General features: G+C 45.1%; 1 pseudogene; it reads right to left on the reverse strand.

Annotated features, from left to right (window-relative positions):
- LOC113016850 (gamma-aminobutyric acid receptor subunit gamma-3-like) overlaps positions 1-24,004 on the reverse strand; it is a 187,537-nt pseudogene extending 163,533 nt beyond the window's left edge.
- Positions 24,005-25,332: the final 1,328 nt, after the last annotated feature.

Here is a 25,332-nt window from a genome sequence, read left to right on the forward strand (position 1 = left end):
AAAAAGATTTTTCTTTCATTCATTTTTTTAGCGTTTAAGTGAAACAGGGACAGTGCTCATTTATCCTCTATGTAATTGGATAGATATAATTTATAGGTGTAATATAGTGCTTTGTCGATCATTATTGACTTTCTTTCTTCTACTGCCACTGTCGCTTCACTCAAAGTCACTTCTAAATAGTGCCAGCTGAAGGTGTTAGCATATATGATGTTTACCATGATCTTAGTCTAGTACTCATGTCAGAAAAAGGCCTGTAGACCAGGTAAGATCTTTACCAAGTATAAAGTAGCTTTGTATTCATTGGTCATTTGACCATTTCTGCTTTACGTCGCACAACAGAAAAGATGTGAAGTTCTAACTAAGGAACAGAGAGTCTATAAACTGAAAATAGATTAACGAGCAACAATATTCTGTATTCTGTCATATTCAAATAGTTCAATGATCATCCCATGTTGTTCAGTTCAGTTGCTCAGGTTGTTTTCGTTTCATCATTATTTACTTATGATTGTTAGTGTTAATGATTATCACTGTTTTATCGCCAATAGTAAAGATTGCAGCACGACTCACTGTAAAAGAAGAAAGCTGTCATCTTGCTGATGCTGACTAAGAGCGTAGTCACTTGCCATTAGTTATGCAAGAGAAAAGTAATGAGTAATGACATTGTTTAAAGATGCTAATTACAATATTCACCTTGAGATTGTATAGTAACAGTACTCACTGCTACCTAACGTAACGCAATTACACTGACTGATAGGTGGCTGTCATATTACTGGAAACATTTGAGTTGTCTTATAAAAACACACAAAAAAGGCTAAATCTTATAAAGGCTTTTTAAAACCTATATATGGAAGAAGTTGTACAAGAAAAGGTGGTTTAGGATGAACTAAATTAAAGCACTTCAATAAACTACATGTGTCTGGCCCCTGGTGTGATTCACAGTTTTGCATGAGAATCGCAATAAGTGTGGCCTTAGTGCTACAGCCACACAGGGGTGACACAGGAGAAAACGGCGGAGGGAGATTATGACACGAATTATTGTGAATGTATGCAATTAACTTGTTGCCTGAAATCGTGGCTTTAAAGACAGGGACCAGGTCTGTGAACATTTGCAGTCAGTTATTGTCTTCAAAGCAACAAGATGGTGATAAAACGGCAACAAGATGAAATCAGTGCTGTCAATTTGCTTTCAGTTTGCAGATGAGGTAAAACTGGCAAATACACACAATCAGTTTGTGACAATATGCTGATTATTGTCACAAAGTCGTCAAAAGTCACAAATCAATTGCAAATCTGCGTACACAGAAATTAGTCCAGCCAGAATAGTTTCAGCAGGAAGGCCATTTAAGTGCAAAATGAGAAAGTTATTAAAACATTATTTTTATTTAGGAATATAACCAGGATTCATCCATTTGGCAGTCAGCTGAGTTGTGTGTTCTATTGCAAAGAGATGCATCACAGTAAAGTTTGACTCATCATCACAGACTAACCAGACCGATTGCAACTTGAGGGCATCTGTCTGTCTTTATAAATTACAAGGGGTGTCTTTATAAATTAGGGTGATTGAGGTCAGTCTGAGTTGGACTTTGACTGTTTGGAGACAGGTTTCCTCCTACCTACCTGGGGACCTGTGCAGTCACCTTGCAATTGCTGCAACTATATGCAATTGCTCAAAGTAATGCTTGGGCAATGATCAATTTTTGTAGTTAATGCTAGCATCCTAACATGCCGGCCCAGTTTCACTAATAACATCAGACTAAGGCTGTACCAATGGATGCACTCAGTTATTATCGTTAATATTATTATTCTCAGTACATAACCAAGCCATGCCAAACAGATGCACATACAGTTTCATGCCAACTTTTCTGCCCTATGTTTCAGTCTGCTGGTTTGATTTTAAATTAGAGCTTAATGCCACTGTGTGTTTGCAAAGACATTAGTTTATTTCCTCAACTTTTTGTTTCAGGCGCATATGTTAGGGATGGGCACAGTGAAGACTGGAGGAGAGACAGATGAGCTGTGTTATGCATATAAAAACACATTGAACGATTTAGTAGAAGTACACAGCCTGAGGGGAAAAGTAAAAATGAGTCAGGCAACTGTAATGACTAAATAACTGTGCAGATGATATACATCCACTAATGGCCACTAATTACAGTCGGCTCAACCATTTATCATTTGATATCAAAGAGTCTCTAGCCTACGTTCTTCCTTGCAATACTGGAAGTGGCAAAGAAAAGGAGGCAGCTCGCTCTGTGTTTGGGCCACTACACTATATATTATAGAGTTTCAATGGCACTACCTTAATGAGTGCACTCCTGCTGAGACATTTCAGTCCCAACAGAAAGTGGACGGGTCGATTCATCTTCTCAACATTTAGCTCTTTTCTTACTTGAGCACCTGGATTACTTGTGAAGTAGTGCTAGCACATCCCTTTGTATCCTTTCTGAGCCAGAAAGCGCCCCTTTCATCACAGATAGTTAACAACACTTTCTTTCTACTCACTTTTTCCCCCCTCAGTTAAAGCTGCACATCAATGTGAAATCACAGCGCTTGGGAACAAAACAAACACCTCCTTGCTATTTTGGGCCCAGTGGTACAGAAAAGAATATATAAACACAGTCTGAACTTCCTTTGCAAATAATGTTAAGTTTTCTCAAATTTGATTTCCACTCGTTTCATGCTTTAATAACGGAAACTGGATACACCTAAATCATTCATCAAACAAGGCAAAAATGCAGGCCTGCTTACGTATAATGCACAAGAATATGAGTAGAATTGAGCAAATGTCGCAGCGCCTACATCCCATCCTCTGCTCTGCATGCTTTGCCCTGAAGTGATTGAAATGGGTCTATGACATTTTTAATACACATGTAAAGCAGGTTAAACTTTTGCCTGAATTTTGACAACTCTGAAATTTTGAGCGTCATTATTGATACACATAGGTAGCAGTGGAAAAAGGAGTGTGTGTGTGTGTGGTGGTGGTGGTGGTGGTGGTGGGGGGGTGGGGGGGGCTTAATGAAGACGAAGAAAAACAGATGGAAATAGAAGTAAAAGAGACAGGAAACAGCTGCAAACCAACAATATCTGAGCAGCTTCAGTTTCTATTTCTGACACACCTGCCTTTTATCTGAATCCTTCTGAAGTGTCTCTCTCTGTAGACTTCAGAAGAACGTGCACAAACACAGACACATACATGTTTAGCTCATGTGCATAATATTTCTGTGTAGGGAAAGCCATATCAGTGGCCACAAATGAGTGTAGATGAATAAAACTACACACACATGCACAGCACCTTCCCATTCATATGCGCAGGCAGTCTTTCACTTTCCACCGCCACCCACTGACTTAATTGTAAGCGCCAAACATATTCGGGGAGGCAATAATGGCAGATATGATTGCAGCGACCTGGTCAGTCAGTGTAGATCAATAGCTTGTTAGCTATAGACAATTACAGCCTTCAGTCACAGTTACTGCCTGCGATCACACACAAGCTGAAACTGAATTAGCTACCTGGCAATATTCAGCTGCATCCAGGCTGAAACTGAACTGTACATTTTATGTAAGCGAGACAAACAGCATGATAGCATGAGGTTATTTTATTGTTTCTGAAAAGAAAAAAAAATCAAGGAACTTGCAGAAACTGTCTTCATTTTGTGCTGATCAAATCAGACATTTTGTGTTTGTATGATTTGGAGCACAGCACAATCAATGGTTGCTCGAACACCCGTTCATGATGTTGACTTTTGATTGAAAAATGGTTCCAATTTGTTTGATGCCCAGTGTGAATTTACGCTGGACATCGTTACTGGACTTGCTAATACCATGTTCAGACTACATCAATATCAACCCCGTTGACAACGGGTTATTGGTCTTCTCGGGGACTGTTTTATCTCGTCATAACACAAGAGACATTTCAGTGTTGAACACCTGGCTTAATGTCTGTCTTTGGTTGAAAAATTGTTACAAAATGAAATGTGCCGACATCGAAGACATTTCATAAGTCTGCACATCACCCCCAACACCCAACCTGTCACAACATACGCGTCCACCCACCCCATCGCCCATCTTCAGTTTGTTTCCATGACCTTTTGCTTAAAAGTGCCACTGGTGGTTCAGACAAGCAATTGCACAATGCAACACATGACACAGAAATTGTAAGAAACAGTCTGATTGGCCCAAATCAGACTGCCATATCAAAAACTGTCTATAGTGCAGTTTGTGGTATCATATTGCACCCAGGTTTGACCGGGGAGACAGTGCTGCTGTTCGTTGGGAATAGGTGAAAAAAGATGCTTCACCTCTGACATGTCTTGTCAGTCCAACAGAAAGACTGATTTATGGGGGTCTTTCATGATGACCATTCGACCCATCTGTTATTGCAGGTGAACGAGTAGGAGAACGCAGCACTGTTTTTTACCAGCTCCCTATCAGCTGTGTGAAAATGGTAAAGAGAAAGAGGATAATTTCCATCCATCCATCCATCTATCCATCCATCTTCTTCCCCTTATTCGGGGCTGAGTTATGGGTGGCAGCAACCTAAACAGGGAAGTCTATACTTCCCTGTCCAGCTTTTCTGTGGCGAAACTAAGAGGTTTTCAAGCCAACCAAGAGATGCAATCTCTCCAACGTGTCCTGGGTCTGCCCTGGAGCCTCCTCCCATAGCGACCAGGAGGGATCCTAGTTAGATGGATAGGAAAGAAGATAATGTGGTCGGTCTAATTAGTTGGAACTGTGAAAGGACAACAGGCAACCAGTATCATACATACTGCTTCTTGCATTCTTCACCAGGCAGTTGCTAGCTAGTGCCTCCAAATGACATAATATATGTTGCCAAAGACAGCAAGCCTGACTAGTTAGAACAGTAGTTTTGTAGGCAAGAAAAGGCAAGATTTTCTAACTCTGTAATGTTATGAAGGAAAAAAATTATATATAGTCAAAGTGTGGCATAAGAGGAGTCTTTTCTTAATAATAACTTTTATACCTCAGTCAAGTTGAATTGCAAAAACCACCAAGCACGGTACATTTTCTTACTCTTAAATCCCCTAAATTATTGTCTAAAATATACAGAACACTTTCTAAAATAGATGAATCAATATCCCTTCCTATTGCAAAGTGGGAAGCAGATTTGTCAGTCAGCTTAGACCAAAACCTCTGGTCTCAGATATGCTTAAAAACCTTTAAATTGATTAGAAATCCAAGTCTGCAATTAATACAATACAAAATACTACACAGAGTGCACTATACAGGTCATCGGATGTTCCAGATGGGCTTTACATCTTCCAACAACTGCTCACACTGTCAAGGCAATACACCAGATAATTACATCGACGCTCTTTGGTTCTGTCCACCAGTGCAGAAGCCTTGGTGCGGGATATGTGAAGACTTATCAAAGTGTCTCAAATGTAAAATTCCATTTAACAACATTTAATTTGTTGGGCAAATTGGATGATGTCACTACAGAAACTAATACAGTCCACATGGTTTTACTGCCCTATGCATTGCCAAGAAAACGGTCCTCAGCCCTGGCACAGGGGGCCTCTGGCGCATCGGCCTAACTAGGGGGCTCTTCAACTGACAGGGAGTTTGTTCCATCCTTGCAGAAGTCCACTCTGCAGGTGGGGGAGAGTCATAGGAGAGGTGGAGAATAAACTTAACCTGGGTGTCTACTGTCTTGTGCAGTCTGGGAGATAATGGAATGTTAGGGTGGGTACAGTTTCAATTCAATTCAATTCAATTTTATTTATATAGCGCCAAATTACAACAAAAGTCGCCTCTGCGGTGGGGTCGGGTGGGCTGCCCCGGGTCCTGTGGGGCTGGGTGGTTCTGCTGCCATAGGCCCCGGTCTGGATGGGCCTGGGCTCCCTTGCCTTGGTGGGTGCCGAAGGACCGGGGTGCCTACTGGGGTCAGCGGGGGAGCTGGCCCCAGGGAGGGGCATCTTGCTCCTCCCTTCTTTTCAGCGGAAAAAGCAGGCAGCGGGAAAAGCAGGGGTGGGGGACTCATTGTCTACGTTAACAACAGATACTGCAACCCCGGACACTTCTCCGTTAAAGATTCGGTATGCCGTCCGGAACTGGAGCTGCTAGCTTTTAGCTTGCGAGATGCATACAGAGCCACCCCCCTCCCCCCACTAGGGAAGTCAGACCACAACCTGGTTTACCTACAGCCACAGTACACACCCCTCATCCAAAGGCAGCCTGTCACAACACGCTCCATCAGGAGATGGACCCCAGAAAACTGAACAGGACGGAGGTGGACCCCTGCCTGGTCGCTTGGATCTCCGACTACCTCACCGACAGGCCACAGTACGTCAGGCTGAAGGACATCACGTCTGACACTGTGGTCAGCAGCACAAGAGCACCACAGGGAACTGTGCTGTCCCCTCTTCTCTTCACCTGGTACACCTCTGACTTCTGCTACAACTCTGAATTATGCCACATTCAGAGGTTTGCAGACGACACAGACATCATGGGGTGTATCTGGGATGATCAGGAAGAGGAGTACAGAAGTCTGGTGAGGAACTTTGTCGCATGGAGTCACACAAACCACCTGCAACTCAACACCTCAAAGACTAAGGAACTGGTTGTGGACTTTGGGAGGTCCAGAGCAGGTCCACTGCCGGTTCAGATAGAGGGGGAGGAGGTGGAGGTGGTCAACAAGTACAAGTACCTCGGGCTGTGGGTGGACAACCACTGGACTGGTCATGCAACACAGAGCGCCTGTATAAAAAAGCCCAAAGCCGACTGTACTTCCTCAGGAGGCTGAGGTCTTTTAACATCTGCAGGAAGCTCCTGAGGATGTTTTACCAGTCAGTGGTTGCTGGAGTACTTTTCTATGCTGTGGTGTGCTGGGGGAGCAGCACAGCAAAGAAGGACTCATCCAGGCTGGAAAAACTGATCAGGAAGGCTAGCTCTGTGGTCGGCATGAAGCTGGACACTCTGGTGACAGTGGCAGAGAAAAGGACACTAAAGAAACTGCTGGACATTATGGACAATGCTGGGCATCCTCTGCACACGGCCATAAACAACCAGAAGAGTCTGTTCAGTGACAGGTTGCGTCTCCCAAAGACAAGAACCAACAGACTTAAAAACTCCTTTGTCCCACACGCCATCAGACTGTTTAACTCCTCTCTGGAGGGGAGAGGGAGGGGAGACAGGAGGACAAAGGAGGGGGGAACAACTAAGCCGTAGTGCCTCTTCACTTCACCGTGCAATTACCTTTTCGTGCAATACTTTTTGTTAATAGTCAACGGTGCAATAGACTCCATACTTGAAATGTGCAATTCACTTGTATTTTTATTTTATTCCTATTTATTCTATTTATCCCCTTTGTATATTTTATCTATATATGTCCTTGTATTTATATGTGTGTGTGTGTGTGTGTGTGTGTGTGTGTGTGTGTGTGTGTGTGTGTGTGTGTATATATATATATATATATATATATATATATATATACACACACACACACACACACAGTGTTGGGAAGGTTACTTTTAAAATGTATTCCAATACAGAATACATGCCCCAAAATGTATTCTGTAACGTATTCCGTTACGTTACTCAATGACAGTAACGTATTCTGAATACTTTGGATTACTTAATATATTATCATGCTGTTTACAACAACGTGAATGTACTATTGCTGTGTGATTTATTACTATTACTGAAGGTCCGCGACTCCGAACTGTAGTAAAGGGACCTCTGACTAATACGGCGGGGTCCCTGTCGGCTCGTAGCCGAAAAATAGCTTTACTTTGTTGTGTGGGTCAACTTTTCTTGCGAGAGACAGAGAGAGGCATTGAAAGACTGCTCCTTCCATCCATCCATCCATTTTCATCCGCTTTGTCCGGGGCCGGGTCGCGGGGGCAGCAGCCTAAGCAAAGAGGCCCAGACCTCCCTCTCCCCAGCCACCTCCTCCAGCTTATCCGGGGGAATACCAAGGCGTTCCCAGGCCAGCCGAGAGATATAATCTCTCCAGTGTGTCCTGGGTCTGCCCCGGGGCCTCCTCCCGGTGGGACATGCCTGGAACACCTCACCCAGGAGGCGCCCAGGGGGCATCCTTGTCAGATGCCCGAACCACCTCAGCTGGCTCCTTTCGATGTGGAGCAGCAGCTGCTCTACTCTGAGCCCCTCCCGGATGGCCGAACTTCTCACCCTATCTCTAAGGGAGAGGCCAGCCACCCTTCGGAGGAAGCTCATTTCTGCTGCTTGTATCCGCGATCTCGTTCTTTCGGTCACTACCCACAGCTCGTGGCCATAGGTGAGGGTAGGGACGTAGATCGACCGGTAAATTGAGAGCTTCGCTTTTACACTCAGCTCCCTCTTCACCACGACGGACCGGTGCAGCGTCCGCATTACTGCAGCTGCAGCCCCAATCCGTCTGTCGATCTCCGGCTCCCTTCTCCCATCACTCGCGAACAAGACCCCGAGATACTTGAACTCCTCCACTTGGGGCAGGAACTCATCCCCGACCCGAAGTGGGCACTCCACCCTTTTCCGGCTGAGAACCATGGCCTCAGATTTGGAGGTGCTGATCCTCATTCCCGCTGCTTCACACTCGGCTGCGAACCGCTCCAGTGCGAGCTGGAGGCCCTCACCCGATGAAGCCAACAGAACCACATCATCTGCAAAAATCAGAGATGAGATTCTGAGGCCACCAAAGCGAAAGCCCTCCGCCACTTGGCTGCGCCTAGAAATCCTGTCCATAAAAATTATGAACAGAACCGGAGACAAAGGGCAGCCCTGGCGGAGCCCATCACCCACCGGGAACGAGTCCGACTTATTGCCGGCAATGCGAACCAAGCTCTTGCAACGGTTGTATAGGGATCGAATGGCCCGTAGCAATGGGCCAGACACCCCATACTCCCGCAACACCTCCCACAGGACACCCCGAGGGACACGGTCGAATGCCTTCTCCAAGTCCACAAAACACATGTAGACTGGTTGGGCAAACTCCCATGCACCCTCAAGTATCCTGGAGAGGATAAAGAGCTGGTCCAGTGTTCCGCGACCAGGACGAAAACCGCATTGTTCCTCCTGTATCCGAGGTTCGACTAACGGACGAACTCTCCTTTCCAGCACCCTGGCATAGACTTTCCCAGGGAGGCTGAGGAGTGTGATCCCCCTGTAGTTGGAACACACCCTCCGGTCCCCTTTCTTGAAGATGGGGACCACCACCCCGGTCTGCCAGTCCACAGGTACTGCCCCTGATCTCCACGCAACATTGCAGAGGCGTGTCAACCAGGACAGCCCTACAACGTCCAGAGCCTTCAGGAACTCGGGGCGGACCTCATCAACACCAGGGGCTCTGCCACCAAGGAGTTGGTTAACTGCCTCAGTGACCTCGCCCCCGGAAATTGGCGGGTCATTCCCCTCATCCCCAGACTCTGCTTCCTCCTCGGAAGACATGTCAGTGGGATTAAGGAGGTCCTCGAAGTATTCCTTCCACCGCCTGACAATTTTCTCAGTCGACGTCAGTAGCGCTCCGCCAGCACTATACACAGTGCAGGTAGAGCACCGCTTTCCCCTCCTGAGACGTCTGACGGTTTGCCAGAATCTCTTCGAGGCAGCCCGAAAGTCTTTTTCCATGGCCTCTCCGAACTCCTCCCACACCCGAGTTTTTGCTTCAGCCACTGCCCGAGCCGCATTCCGCTTGGCCTGTCGATACCTGTCGGCTGCCTCCGGAGTCCCACAGGCTAACCAAGCCCGATAGGACTCCTTCTTCAGCCTGGTGGCTCCCTTCACCTCTGGTGTCCACCATTTGGTTCGGGGATTACCACCACGGCAGGCACCAACCACAATGCAGCAGCTTCGGCAATGGAGACGCTGAACATGGTCCATTCGGACTCAATGTCCCCAGTCTCCCTCGGAATGCTGTTGAAGCTCTGCCGGAGGTGTGCTTTGAAGATCTCGCGGACTGGGGCCTCTGCTAGACGTTCCCAGCACACCCTCACTACGCGTTTAGGTGCACCAGGTCTGTCCAGCGTCTTCCCCCGCCACCTGATCCAACTCACCACCAGGTGGTGATCAGTTGACAGCTCAGCCCCTCTCTTTACCCGAGTGTCCAGAACTCCTTATTAAACTTATTGTTTTCGGAGGAAAACACGAACACGGTGTACAGTCGAGTCTTAATAGCTTACTTACAACTGGGCTCGTCAGGCACTCTTCTTGGCTGAAGTGGTTATTATTATATTTACATGTTTCCAGCTCCCATTTTTCCTCGATGACAACTCGTACCTTTCCACTCCCCTTTTTCTCCCTCCTCGCTCACAGACACATAACGTGTATGGCAGTCCATTCTCCCTGCAGCACGGACTACACTGCCCATGATGCTACATTCTTTAGAGCTATGCTTGTAGCATTCTGCCTGTTAGCTTAGCACAACAACAACAACAACAAAAAGGCGCTCTCTCACCCAGGAAACACACAGTCGCAGAGAGAGAGAGAGAGCGTCGCCCTGTAACCATGGCAACCGTAACGCTGCCGCCTGGAACAACAGAACGTAGCTGTCAAACAAAACCCAAACAGTCCTGACCCGCGACAATATGAAACAGGAAAGTACCTTAGTGTAATCCATTTATTTCAACAAAGTAACTGTATTCTGAATACCACCTTTAAACGGTAACTGTAACGGAATACAGTTACTCATATTTTGTATTTTAAATACGTAACGGCGGTACATGTATTCCGTTACTCCCCAACACTGTGTGTGTATGTATGTATGTATATATATATATATATATATATATATATATATATATATATATATATATATGCCAGAGGAACTGACCTGAAAAATAGGATCATGGCCAAGCTTGAAACCTGGATCCCCCGTAGCCGGTTACCAAGATTACGTGAAGTACCCTCAGAAGGTCTGCTAGATGATGTTAATGCAGCACTACGGGCAATACCTACAACCACGATTACCGACACTAACAAGCTGATCTACAATACGGCAGCAGTGATCAGTGAGATGCTTGGCTACAAGTTGAACAGCCACAAGGGGCAGTACCCTCCATGGAGAAGGAGGCTAGAGGGCAAGATCAAAGTAGCACGGAGGGAGGTTAGCCAACTAACGGAGTTGCAGAAAGGTGCGACAAAGAAGGTGCCTAAGAAATACAGCAAGTTGTCCATACCTGAGGCCTTGGAAACTGCCAAGCAAAGACTCACAGCCTTGGCCAGCCGCTTGAGGAGGTACACCAGAGAGATAGAAGGCAGGAGAATAAACCAGCTGTTCTCCACAGAACCAGCAAAGGTGTACTCTCAGTGGCAAGGGAACAATAAGAGAACAGCACCACCAAGGTTGGAGACGGAGCAATACTGGAAGAGCATATGGGAGAAGGATGCAACCCATAACGGCAATGCTCAGTGGCTAGAGGATCTGAGGGCAGACCACAGCGACCTCCCTGAACAGGGTCCAGTAACCATCACAGTGGCAGATATCCAAGAAAGGGTCTCCAGTATGAAGAGTTGGACAGCACCAGGGCCCGACATGGTTCACGCCTACTGGCTGAAGAAGCTGACTGCACTCCACGAGCGTCTGGCAGCACAAATGAACCAGCTGCTAGTTAACGAAAGACACCCGGAATGGCTAACTGAAGGCCGGACGGTCCTGATCCCCAAGGACCCCAAGAAGGGACCGGTCCCCTCCAACTACCGACCAATAACCTGCCTCAGTACTACATGGAAGCTCCTGTCAGGCATCATATCGGCTAAGATGAACAGGCACATGGGTCAATACATGAGCGGGACACAGAAAGGAATTGGCAAGAATACCAGAGGTGCAAAACACCAGCTACTGGTAGACAGAACAATCAGCCGAGACTGCAAGACCAGACTGACCAACCTGTGCACTGCCTGGATTGATTACAAGAAGGCCTATGACTCAATGCCCCACAGCTGGATACTGGAATGCCTAGAATTGTACAAGATCAATGGGACCCTAAGAGCCTTCATCAGGAACTCAATGGGGATGTGGCGTACAACACTAGAGGCCAACTCCAAGCCCATAGCACAAGTTACCATCAAGTGCGGGATCTACCAAGGAGATGCTCTGTCCCCACTGCTGTTCTGCATAGGCCTGAACCCCCTCAGTGAGATCATTAACAAGACTGGCTACGGATACCGACTACGGAACGGAGCAGTTGTTAGCCACCTCCTGTACATGGATGACATCAAGCTGTATGCCAAGAGTGAACGAGACATCGATTCACTGATCCACACTACCAGGCTATACAGCAATGACATTGGAATGTCGTTCGGACTGGAGAAGTGTAGTCGGATGGTAACAAAGAGAGGGAAGGTAGTCAGAACTGAGGGGATTGAACTACCAGAAGGCAACATTGCAGACATAGAGGACAGTTACAAGTACCTGGGGATCCCGCAGGCAAATGGGAACCATGAAGAGGCCGCTAGAAAGGCGGCAACCACCAAGTACCTGCAGAGGGTCAGGCAAGTCCTGAGGAGTCAGCTGAATGGTAAGAACAAGATCCGGGCCATCAACACATACGCCCTGCCCGTGATCAGGTACCCTGCTGGGGTAATAAGCTGGCCAAAGGAGGAGATAGAAGCCACTGACATAAAGACAAGAAAGCTCCTGACCATGCATGGAGGGTTTCACCCCAAGTCCAGCACCCTGAGGCTGTACGCTAAGCGGAAGGAAGGGGGCCGGGGACTGGTGAGTGTCAGCACCACAGTCCAGGATGAGACAACGAACATCCAAGAATACATTGGGAAGATGGCCCCAACTGACCGAGTGCTCAGTGAATACCTCAGGCAGCAGAAACCCAAGAAAGAGGAGGGAGACGAGGAACCATCATGGAAGGACAGGCCCCTGCACGGTATGTACCACCGGCAGATAGAGGAGGTGGCTGATATCCAGAAATCCTACCAGTGGCTGGACAAAGCTGGACTGAAAGACAGCACAGAGGCACTAATCATGGCAGCACAAGAACAAGCTCTGAGTACAAGATCCATAGAGGCTGGGGTCTATCACACCAGGCAAGACCCCAGGTGCAGGCTGTGTAAAGATGCCCCAGAGACTATCCAGCACATAACAGCAGGGTGCAAGATGCTAGCAGGCAAGGCATACATGGAACGCCATAACCAAGTGGCCGGCATAGTGTACAGGAACATCTGTGCCGAGTATAACCTAGAAGTCCCGAGGTCAAAATGGGAGATGCCCCCAAGGGTGGTGGAGAATGACCGAGCTAAGATCCTGTGGGACTTCCAGATACAGACGGACAAAATGGTGGTGGCTAACCAACCGGACATAGTGGTGGTAGACAAACAGAAGAAGACGGCCGTAGTGATCGATGTAGCGGTTCCGAATGACAGCAATATCAGGAAGAAGGAACACGAGAAGCTGGAGAAATACCAAGGGCTCAGAGAAGAGCTCGAGAGGATGTGGAGGGTGAAGGTAACGGTGGTCCCCGTGGTAATCGGAGCACTAGGTGCGGTGACTCCCAAGCTAGGCGAGTGGCTCCAGCAGATCCCGGGAAAAACATCGGAGATCTCTGTCCAGAAGAGCGCAGTCCTGGGAACAGCTAAGATACTGCGCAGGACCCTCAAGCTCCCAGGCCTCTGGTAGAGGACCCGAGCTTGAAGGATAAACCGCCCGCAGGGGCGTGCTGGGTGTTTGTTTTTTATATATATATATATATATATATACATACATATATATATATATATATATATATATATATATATATATGTATGTATATATGTATATATGTATGTATATATGTATATATATATGTATATATATATGTATATATGTGTAATATTCTGTAACTCGTAACTTCTGTCGGTGCTGTGCTTTTTTGGAAACCGAATTTCCCAGAGGAACCCACCCGAGGGATTAATAAAGTTTTATCTTATCTTATCTTATCTTATCTTTTCCTCCCCATCCCCGGCTGCCTCCCTCTTCCCGCTCCAACACACCCAGCCACACGAGTAGGGCCTAGGGGTGCGGGTGTGTCACCAGGGTGCAGGGGAGGCATTCCCCCCCTCTGTCCCCTTCTGGCCACCTGTGCCTCAATTTTATTCCACAACTTAGACATCCACATTACTCACACTCTCATAACACATACATATAGGGTCTTGAGGGTGGGCATGTTAACAGCGTCCAGTGGACGGTCTGTGTATTTAACCCCACCTCTGGCGCTGGTGCCCACCTCTCAATTTTAAATCCATGTAGACATTGAGGGTTCTGGGGAGGGGCCGTGCTAACACCCGCTGCTCTCTGGCAGCAGCACCATGCTCTCCCGTGTTTTAAATGCACCTTAGAACAACACGCAGCAACACTACACATTCATTCATTCATTCATTCATTTCATTCATTCATTCATTTATTTGTTCATTTTCGGGCACAACAAATACCTATATTGAACATAAAATGCACAAAACAAAAAACAAAAATTGCCTGAAAAAGGAGTGGGACGAAGAAAACTTATTAAATCCCACCCCATATACTCACTCATCAACAAAAAAAACAATAAACTTCCCGCAGCTACGCCCATCATTGCATACCCATCAACACATGAGCGAGAGGAGGGAGGTTTGGGGTCCTCACACACCCCTGTTCTCTGCTGGCCATCGGGGCGGGGGGGCTGGAAGGAGGTGTTGGCCGTCCAATTGGGATCTGGGATATGGGGCCTCCCTGCTGCTGCGGATCCTGGGGCGGTCTGCTTGCCTCCACCCCAGGTGAAAGGGTAACATCTCCTGAGTCTAGGTGCAATTTCCCCCTCTAGGCGCGAGGGTACCTGGACCCGGGGTATAGAGTTTGTTTGGGGAGTGCGATTGTGTGTACAGTGTCCATGTATGTCTATCCCTACATTGGGTGAGTGCTGAGTGTTTGTATATGTGTGCATGAGGGTGGGAATGCTTGTTTGTGTCTGTGTGTGCCTGTTTGTCTGTGTCTATATGTCAGGTCGGGTCTAACACTCCACCTCTCTGGGAACTCCCAGGCCCTCCAAAGGCCTATCTCCCCTCACCACACTTCCTGCCAGTAACTGATGCCCTCAGGGGTCGGTACGTTGGTGGTTCTTGGTGTCCGGGGCTAGGCGCTCAGGTATGTACCAGCTCACTCCTGGTGATTACTTAGCAGGGCCTGGTGCCTGTTGCTCGGTCAGGCCTCTTCGGGGGCAAAGGGGGCCCTCGGGCCTACGGCCTCTGGGCCTGCGGCTCGGTTCACTGTGGCACAGCTGGCTGCTGGCAGAACCGGCGGGCACGCCACTGCAGCCCCCTCTGGCTTCTGCTCCATGGCTACCGGGTGACCCCTCATCTGGGTCTCTTCTCAGCTCTTCCCAGGAGGGTGGCACGGATGTCCCTCCGGTTGTCCTCCTTGGGCTCTCGCATTCTGGGGCCTCTGGATGTCTGGAGGCTGGATCTCCTCCATGCCTGCTTCATGCCCTGGGGGACAGGGCTATGGCTCTCTACATCCTCTAGCAGACCATTACATGGGGAAACCTTTTGAATACAAGCACGCTGATCCACACAGGTGTGCACACAGGTGTTTACTGTTCATAGACATAAACTACACCTCTATTGGCTGCTATTTCCAAGCACATTGTGCGCTGTCGGTCCTGCTTGCTACACAACAACATTGAATATTTAGTATTTACTGCTGTTTACACATAGCTAGATTAACGTGATTGTGTTGTGTTTAGTATGTTGCTCTGTGTTTTTTTTTTTTTTTGCTTGTTTTCTCTTCTTTTTCTCTCAGCAGGTGATCCAGGAGATTTTTTTTTTCTTCTTTCTCTTTTTAATTGCCCTTTCTCACTGTCCCTCTTCTATTCTGTTTTTCTTTTCCTTCATCTTTCTTTCTCCCTTTCCTATCCCTCAGTCATGTCTGTCCCGTCTGTAACAACTGAAAATAAAATAAAATAAATAATAACAACAAAGGTTGATCAAATGGACCAATATGGCAAGGCCATGATGATCCATTTGGCAAAGTAAATCCATTGGGTATCTTTGTTGGTCTTCAGACAACAGTTCTGACGGGTAAAGAACCAAATGGGACAGGCAAAATAAAAAAAATAATAATAATAAAAAATAATAATAATAATAACTTTTATATATATTCTTAAAGCAAAATATTATATAGTAAAGCTTTCGGTTTAGTCAATTTACTTCCCTGCGCTCACCTACTGTCACGAACTCTGAGTAGTGACCGAAAGAATGAGATCGCAGATACAAGTGAGCTTTCTCCAAAGGGTGTCTCTTCCTTTGAGATGGGGTGAGGGGTTCAGCCATTCAGGAAAGGCTCAGAGCAGCTCCACTACTCAACCACATTGAAAGGAGACAGCTGAGGTGGTTCGGCCATCTAACGGGATGGCTCTTGAGTCCCTCCTGGGTGAAGGTGTTCTGGGCATATACCACCAGGAAGAGGCCCCAGGGTAGATCCAGGACACACTGGAGAAATCTCTCAGTGGGCCTGGTGTTCAAGTGGGTGAACTGGAGGAGGTGGTTGGTGAGAGGGAGGCATGGGCTTCTCTGCCTATGCAGAGAAGCAGAAAAAAGACTGCACAGAAGAAGAGAATGGATGAACATTAATATCATTAAAACAAAACAAAAGATATGCCCCCTTTCTTCTGTAGCTTGTTGGTGGTCGTTGTTGTTATTTGTGATTTCACTATGCATGTATCTCTCTTTTCTGTTTTTTTTCCTTTCACCCTGCAATAGATGTCTGTCCATCCATGAGCCTGTTTCTGCTGTGAGTTCTTTATCCCCACTGTCTCCGAGTGCTTACTAATAGAGATCATCAGATTACTGGGACTGTCTTTCTGTAGTGTATTTACTTTGCAATATATAGACTGTTGTGTTGAACTGGTGTCACATAAATCAAACTAATGCACTGTAGTTTTTAGCAGAAGGAAGTGATGCATCAGTTAAGAGGTATTTTCAGTCCCATTTGGTGATCTGCTGAGTATTAATGACAGCAGGGTGATATTTGTTGGAGTCAAAATAAAACTTGAATCTGTCTTAAATGAAGATTTTAATTTGTTGGCCCTTTGTATTTTTAGAATGCGCCTCAGACCCAAGTTTAATTGAGTTCCTTGAATCATCCTGGCTTCCAAACTTTAAATGTGAGTGGCTGAAGAGCCCTCGCAGCATACAAAGCCTTCCACTCCAGCCCTCTTTGTCCTCGATTCCACAGACGCAAACACTGACACATACACCAATGCATCTTTGCACAGTACATGAGGATCACCCAGATCTCACACAGTGATCACACTCTGAATCCAAAAGGAAAGTGACACAATAGGGACACAAAAGCATCTCATCTTCATCTAAGGGGAACTGCTTCTTATCGCTTAAGGTGAGGCTCAACACTTGCTCTGCTTGGAGGATATGTGGGTAGCTTTTCCCTTCTCAAGTGGACCAGTCACCCACTTTATATGAAGATTAGACTCGCTGCTCACTTCACAAGACTGGATGTGACAGGAGGAAAACAAACAGAGACACTAAGTTAACAACCCTGTTATACTGTAGTCTCTTGGATTTTTTGGATTTTCACTGTGTTGAAACCTTTTTATCCATTCTAAAGTAAAATATCTCAAAGGTCTTTGAATTTCAGAGAATTTATAGAAAATAGATTAGTTAAAATCTGAAGCATAAGGGACAAAAGCTTGATTAGTCAAAGCCTGACTGAAAGCACTGAGCATTTCACATAGTTTTAGGATTATAATACACACACACAAACACACATGTTGGGTATTCATATCTTATGGGGACCTCTAATTGAAGTAATCCTTTCCCTTGCCCCTAACCATGAAAAATGAATGCCTAACCCTTACCCTAAACCTAACCAAAACCTACACGAAAATCAAAGTTTGAGTCTCAAAATTGCCTTCAAACTTGTGGGGACCAGGATTTTGGTCCCCATAAGGGCTGTTGGTCCTTATGTATAGTAAATTTTAAATGTCTGGTCCCCACAAAGATATAAATACACACTCAACTACACACAGACATACAAACACACACACACACAAACTCCTTTCTGATGTGAATTTTGAGGCTATTTGTATTTATTTAATTCAACATAATAAAACTTAAGATCTAATTAGGGCAAAGGTATTGTTACATTTTTATGTTTCATTGTATTTGACTATTTTTTGTCATACCATATAATAATAAAATATTGTTCTACGTGCCTTTGTATGGTCTTTACTGTACCCATAGTGTATCAATTTAAAAAGCTGTTTTCTGTCAATGAAAAAAATAAACAGAATAACGTTATTAATAACTTTGTGCTGTGCTTCAATTGGCATACTGCTGTACAAAGTAACCAGGTGGTGAATTTCTTTGCACTTCTCTCTGTCAGTGCTGATAATGCCAATGTTAGTTAGCTAATAGTAGCAGATTTTCTTTCAGGCGAGGAAAATTGTTGTCTTCACTGTCGAAGAATTTAGTATTATGCAGATTTTCTGTGCTGAAGAAGTGAACCTTGCTTTGAGACACAAATGTTCAACTTAGAAATTAGCAGCCAATTAATAGTAAAATTTCACATTTTCTTAAAACAACAGTATGTGCTCTGGTTCCACAGCCAGCGGCTTATAAACAAGCACAACTACAGACGAGAAGAGGCAAACAGAAATACAGTGTTTTTATATGTGTGTGTGTGTGTGTGTGTGTGTGTGTGTGTGTGTGTGTGTGTGTGTGTGTGTGTGTGTGTGTGTGTGTGTGTGAGGATGACTTTGATTTAGTCAAAATCAAGGTGTGTCTTAGAAATGAGCCTCACAGTGCTGACTTCAGTGGCTTCTATCCGTGTGAATTTACTTTCTTTGCTGTGTGTGTGTGTGTTTTCTCAGAGATTCATTGCAGCGGATCTCAACAGAACCCACTCTCTTTTACAATGACTTAAATGTCCCAGATCTGTCTTTGACTCAGCGTCATCTCCAAGTATGTTTGTAAGTGTGTTGTCTGTGCACGTTTTCCCATGCACACACACACACACACACGCACACACAAACACACACATGCACACGTGCTTCCACTGCTTCACATAATCCTGCTAAGAAATTAACATTTCATGGACGACACTGAGGTTTGTCAACTGGATCTCATCAAAATTTCATCCCTAATTATGGAAGCAGAGCCGTAGGGTGATCCCCCACATGCCCACCCCCTCTTCCCGCAAGGTGAACTACCAGGCTGAACCGATCCGAGCAAGCTGCTGGTGAACGCGCGAGAGAGGGAGGAAAATAATTGTTGATGATATCTGGGAATCATTTCAAGCATTCCGAGAAAGACAAATAAACATTATTAATGATTGGAAGATACAGTGTTTCCCACCAGAGCCTGAAAATTCATGAGCAAGGCTTTTTAGTATAAACCTGAGGGTGAAGAGTGTAGCATCTGACTGAGGCTTAATAAGATGAAGTTTTAAAAAAAATTCTCAGAATTATGATGTTTACTAAGAATTCACTCTTAAAGTCAGGACCAAATCCTGGCATAGGTAAGTGATTCACCAAGTATCTTAGCCCTTAAAAGAGCTCCTAAGGTGATAAAGTGTTCAGAGTGGGGAAGATGACATTTAGAGGATTAAGAGTTTTTTGAGCAGGGAAAAAATGGCAGAAAGACAAAGTTTAGAGGAACTGGAATACGGCAAAAAGGTGAAGGAAGCCGAATATATGAAATTCATATAATCTGGTTCATCTTTTGAAAGGTGCTTCTGTGATAACAAAAAATTGCAGATTTTCATGGAAATGCATCACTGTCTCTTACATTTTGATTAGAGTGAAGATTTAGGGGTTGGCTCCCTGGGGTTTTCTGGTTTTTGGGAATTTGGGAATTATTGCTCCAAAGTGTACCCTGCATTACTCTCCTTTTTATTTACAGTGTTTCTGTGATTTACTTAATCAGTGTTGAAAATATTAGTTAAGACCACAAACCCAACAGTAATGTGTTCACTGAAGTCATAAATGAAGCAAAACTTTCTCTTTGGCTGCAAAATAATTCAAATTGTATAGAAGTCTAAGGAGTCGCCCTCTGCTGGACATTGGACATAAAGCAGGGTTTATTTGATTTTAACATTGTCTTTGGTTTTTTATTGCATGGCTAGATCTATATTTTATTGCACAGTTTACGCATGAAATTTATGCAAAAATAACTGCCAGTAGCTGTCGAGTTGCAGTCAAATGGTGCAAACATCTTTCCGGATACTTCACAAGTTGGACTTCAGTTGTCGTACAGCACAAGTGTACCAATAAATGTAGCTCAACAGAGACACACTGACTATTTGTTCACTTTGAAATCACTACCATTTCAATAAGTAATCCATTCTTAGGTCTCATCCCAGCGAGACCTGCATTTGCACACACCCCCTCCCGTGTTGACTGTGGATATGTCCTTGAGTTCTGCATAAGCAGGACTTTGTATGCAGCTTCTGAAAACTTTTTGAATGGCTGTTGGTACAAAATGTCTTTCATCCTAATGTAGGCTGAACTAATAGAAAAATACAGAATATTTCAGACAAAAATTACCTCTGTATAGGAAGCTTGTCAAAAATGCTTGCATTTTATTTCAACATTTAAGTGAAGTGGAAGTGGAAAATATCACAGTGAGCTGCGGGAAGCAAAACAAAATTAGAGTAGAGCAGCTCCCAAATGGCCTACACATATCAGATTGTATTGCTGATTGTAAATGCAAACTCTGAATCAAGGGAAAAGAAACACAAGGAGAATGTTACCAAATGTCGAGCGTAAATTGGAATATGAGAGAAATAAAAATAAGGTCACAGCAGAAACAGTTGGAGTAATGTCTGCCTTCACATTCAGAATAGTGCCACTAATATAGTAAAGGCAGTCAGTCTAATGACATTGAGCCACTGTGCTAAACCCCGGTGAAAATCGCCTCACTGGAAACCACCACACCTCTGACTCCTCTACCACATGTCCATAAAGACAGGCTGCCTTGATTTCTCCAAATGACTTCTAAAATGCTGCAGCAACAGAAGCCGGGATTGCACGTTCATCACAGAAAAGCCTTCCAGCCAGCAGCCCACCAATGAGAGGACTCCGGGGAACAAACCGGTAACCATTTGATTAGAGACCTCACTGAAGAGGAATGTTCTCCTCCAAGGAGCTCAGGGCTTTGATTGCACCACAGCAGCGAGAACATGGGTGCAATCAAGGGAGGATTTGGACTCGCGTTCCTGTCATCACCCTCGCTCTCTCACACACACACAGCACAAACTGGGCATGGCCTGCCAGCTGTGGGTAACTCATTCTATTACATGTGTGAAAGCGATAAATGTCTTTGTGGTTTGGGAGTGACAGCCAGATAAGCTAGCACGGTGTGCTCGTATTTACATTCTTAGTTTTTTGATTTATTTAATGACCTTTTGATTCAAACTGAAGTGGTTAAAGCCAACCGGTGTGCTACGTTTTGCTAAATGCTACTGTCACTGCTACTATGCTAACAATGCTAATGCCAACATGCTGGTGTTAAGCAAGATTTTTTTTGTTTGTTAAGCATAAAAAAGGCACCAAACTCAAAAGATCAACGGATGAGCCAGTGTTATGTCTACACATAGCAGACAATTTAGCAAAGGACCAATTTCTTACTTGCAGCCTGTCGCAAAAACACACTATTTGTTTCCATTGCTTTACTCGCATCTACAAACAAAAAAAACCCCAAACCCTCCAAAAAGACACTTAACTGAAAAACTGGCATATCTGGGCTTGGTGTACAATGTTTCCTTAAAAAAATGAGGAAGCTGGACAAGTAGGCTTAAAAACCTATCTACAGCATACATTTGAACAGTAGCTGAAAGTCACATTCTTAAAAAAAGCTAGAAAAACATTCAGCAAAGATCTGACACAGGACTTGAGAGCCAGTGATGTTGCCTTGTCAAAACTGATGGAATTACAAACATGAAAAGCACTGTAAGATTTTGATATACCAAGAAATATGATCTGGAAAGTATCTGGGTGGAAATATTTCACCATGACAATGATCCCAAACACACTGACAATGCAATAAAAGCATACCTGAATAGTAGAAACACAATGGAACAATAGTGATCATGGATTGGCCTCCCCAAAGCCCAGGCCTCAACAGTACTGATAGAGAGGGAAACAAAAGGCAAAACATCCAAAGAAGAGCTTTGAATGTCCTTCGAGAAGCCTGGAGAACTACTCCTGAAGAGAGTTCAGCCTGTATGATTCTAACAAGATTAAAAGTCAATATTTAGTTTGACTGCCATTATTGTTTAAACAAACTCTTTTTGCCTTTTATGTTGTGTTTCCATGCATGTTTGCCCACATTTCTCTGCAGCTATTTCCCATGCTCTTAACAAAATATAGAGAAATGACGGGTGGCTTAATAATTTTGCACAGCACTGTACGTCTTTGTAAATTTGGCTTATGTAGAGCCAACATAAGAACATGGTCCTATTTGCATTTTGAATTAAACTGCATTTAAGTGAATTAGCTTTGCAGATAATTTGCCAGAAACCCAAGAAGTGGACACATTTTATTTCCTCTCCATTTACTGTTAATTTATTGATAGAAACACAAATAACCATTAGTCATGTAAATGATGTAAATACTGAAAAATTCAGATGCCCCTGTAGTTTTTATCTCCCACTAGATAAATAAAGTTCTCAACACTTAAAAAGGACTTTATCCCTAATTCTTGCTGAGATCTCAGCAAACCCAAATCCACCAAATCTGTCCCAGCATAACTGAAGAAACCTAATTTTAAAATGATTGAGAGAGAGGGGAAGGGGATGTCATCTCCCCACCCTCACAGCAGCACTACTAGTTTCAGCACCATGGACAGCTCAGGCACAGAGCCATTCCCTGGACAACATCACCAAAGTTTCTCCTCCAACCAAAAAAGCCTCCAACTCCTCTCCACCACTTCTGATCCTTACCTCCGATGTCTGGGCGTAGAGTCTTGTCGTACTCCTTGAGCAAATTGTTCAGAATGAGCGTTGCGTCCTCCTGGTGCGACCTGGGCACCAGCATTTGATTGACAGTTGTGTCCTGATGATCCTCATCGTCGTCGCCATATTCCCGTAAATCAGAGCTGTTTGTGTGTGTGAGAAAGAGAAGGGGTGGAGGAGGGGGCGAGGAGAAAAGGAGAGGAGGGGAACGAGAGGTCTTAATCATGTTTAAAACAGAAACACATTGTCATGAAAACTTTGACGCAGAGAAAAAAGAGGAAAAAAAAGAACATGTTTGATTCATGGTGACTTGGAGCCTGCTGTAAATGACAGTGAGACCCCCAGACTGTGGATTTGGGCGCAGCAGTAAATGGTGCTGTCATTTATCCCCCCCCCCCCCCCCCCCCCTTTTCTTTCTGTTGGAGTGCGTGTGTGTGAGGGAACCCCTTAGGAAAAAAAGAAAAGAAAAACGAACCATGCATTACCACACAGGCTCTTTCACACATGTATGGGATTTCATTCACAGCAGTCGAACTTTTGAAGCTTTAACGCTGCTCTCAGCTGTTGATCGTAGAGAGGGAGAGAGAGAGAGAAAAGGTGCAAATGACACTCACCGAGCACCTCCAGCGAACAAAAGTGTGAGGAGGGTGACCACAAACTTGATTGTCATTTTCCCACGCGCGGATCACCTCTGATCGCAGGAACCGGTGGACTGCTGCTGCTGCTGCCGCTGCTGCTGCTGCGTTGCTGCCGCGATCAAGTGCCAGCGCAGTGAAAAGGTGTGGAACCATCAATCCCAGCTCTCAACTTCCTCATCCGCCCACGCACTTTTTTCTCCTGCGCGTCATGTGCACCGAACAGCCACCACCACCTCCAACACCACCACCAACAACAACAGCACCAGCACTACCACAGCAGCGGATCGCGAGCTCTCTCCCGCCCCCCACCTCCCTCCACCACACTTCCTCCTGGTCCTCTTCGCTCCTTCGTGGGGAGGGTTTCCTCCGGGAAAGGCACCCGACGATAAATCAGTGAGATCCAGCCCAACACAAGCGGTGGTAGCCGAAACAAGAGGAGGATGGTGTGTGCGTGTGTGTGTGGGAGGGGAAGGGAGGCGGGGGTAAGGGGCGGATGGTGTGTGTGTGTGTGTGTGGGGGGGGGGGGGGGGGGGGGGGGTGCTGGGAGTCTAGTTGACGGGATCCAGCGACGGTGCCTCCCTCCACCTTCTCCCTGTGTGGGCACCAGAGTGGCAGGGTGGCGCTTTCTGCTGCTGGTGGAGGTGGTGAACCTTAGGAGATGAGCATCTTGCGTGACTCATACACTACCTGGATCACAACTGCACACGGAAACACCCCCCTCTTTTGTTGCTCTGACTCTGGCATGATGATGATGATGATGGTGATTATTATTATCATTATTACCATCAGATGTTTTTATTATCATTATTATCAATATTATCTTGTTTTAGTTAATTAGTCTTAAAAGAAGAACCGGAACTTCTCAAAACTCAGTTACTTCCTTTCATTCAAAGAAAAAGTCTCAGAAATAAGCATCAATTCATAAGTAAACAGCATAATATGTAGTTTGACTCAGTGCGAACTGATATCTGCAGTTTGCCTGATGATGATGATCGCCCTTGGAAGTCATGTTCAGACTTTACACGTCCGTTTACGTGCCACAGAGTCACCGCGAGCTCTCCTCCTCACAGTATTTTTTTCTGAATAGGCCCACAGCTCAGCAGGGCAGCCCTGCGTTCAGCTTACAAACCTGCCAGACTTTTTTCCTTTCTGAACTAGTGAGTGCCACTCGAGAGGCTTCGCTGCCCCCTGGCGGCGAGAAAGAGAAAGTCTTTCCCGCAGTGTTGCAGCCGAAAAGAAATAACCTGCTGACCAAGCGTGGACCAGCAGGAGTGATTCATTAATAATTCTCATGAAATGAATTAAGAAGCATGTACATGTAGTTATTTTTGCCTATCCACACTAGTGACAGTATTAGGAGACCTGCAGGAATAATTGATTGATAATGATGACATAATTAATTGAAAATCGTGTTGCCATAGTTATTTTACCAACTCACAGAAGTAACAGTGTTGTCAGCAAAACACACTTTAAGAATAAAAAAAATAAATGTGCAAGTTCTGTCCTCTTTGTTACTTTGTGTGATAAGACTGTTTGCCCAATCTTAATTTGAAAAGTGAATGGACTGACATGGTTTCTCCTTTTATGAGTGATGAAATTACATGATGTTCTTGTCATAGCTTTGCAATCGTTTAGATATTCAGAAGAATTAGCAGCTTGTGATTATCTTTGTGGATAAAAGTATGATGTGTACAGTGAAAGTCCTAGGTTTTGTTCATCAAATATTAAATTGATTCAGTGTAAATGACCATTTATAAGGAACTGAATCATTCCTTAAGTAGTAAAGTGTGTGGTGAGTGCATT

Source organism: Astatotilapia calliptera, chromosome 23, assembly GCF_900246225.1.
Source record: "Astatotilapia calliptera chromosome 23, fAstCal1.2, whole genome shotgun sequence".
NCBI lineage: Eukaryota > Metazoa > Chordata > Actinopteri > Cichliformes > Cichlidae > Astatotilapia > Astatotilapia calliptera.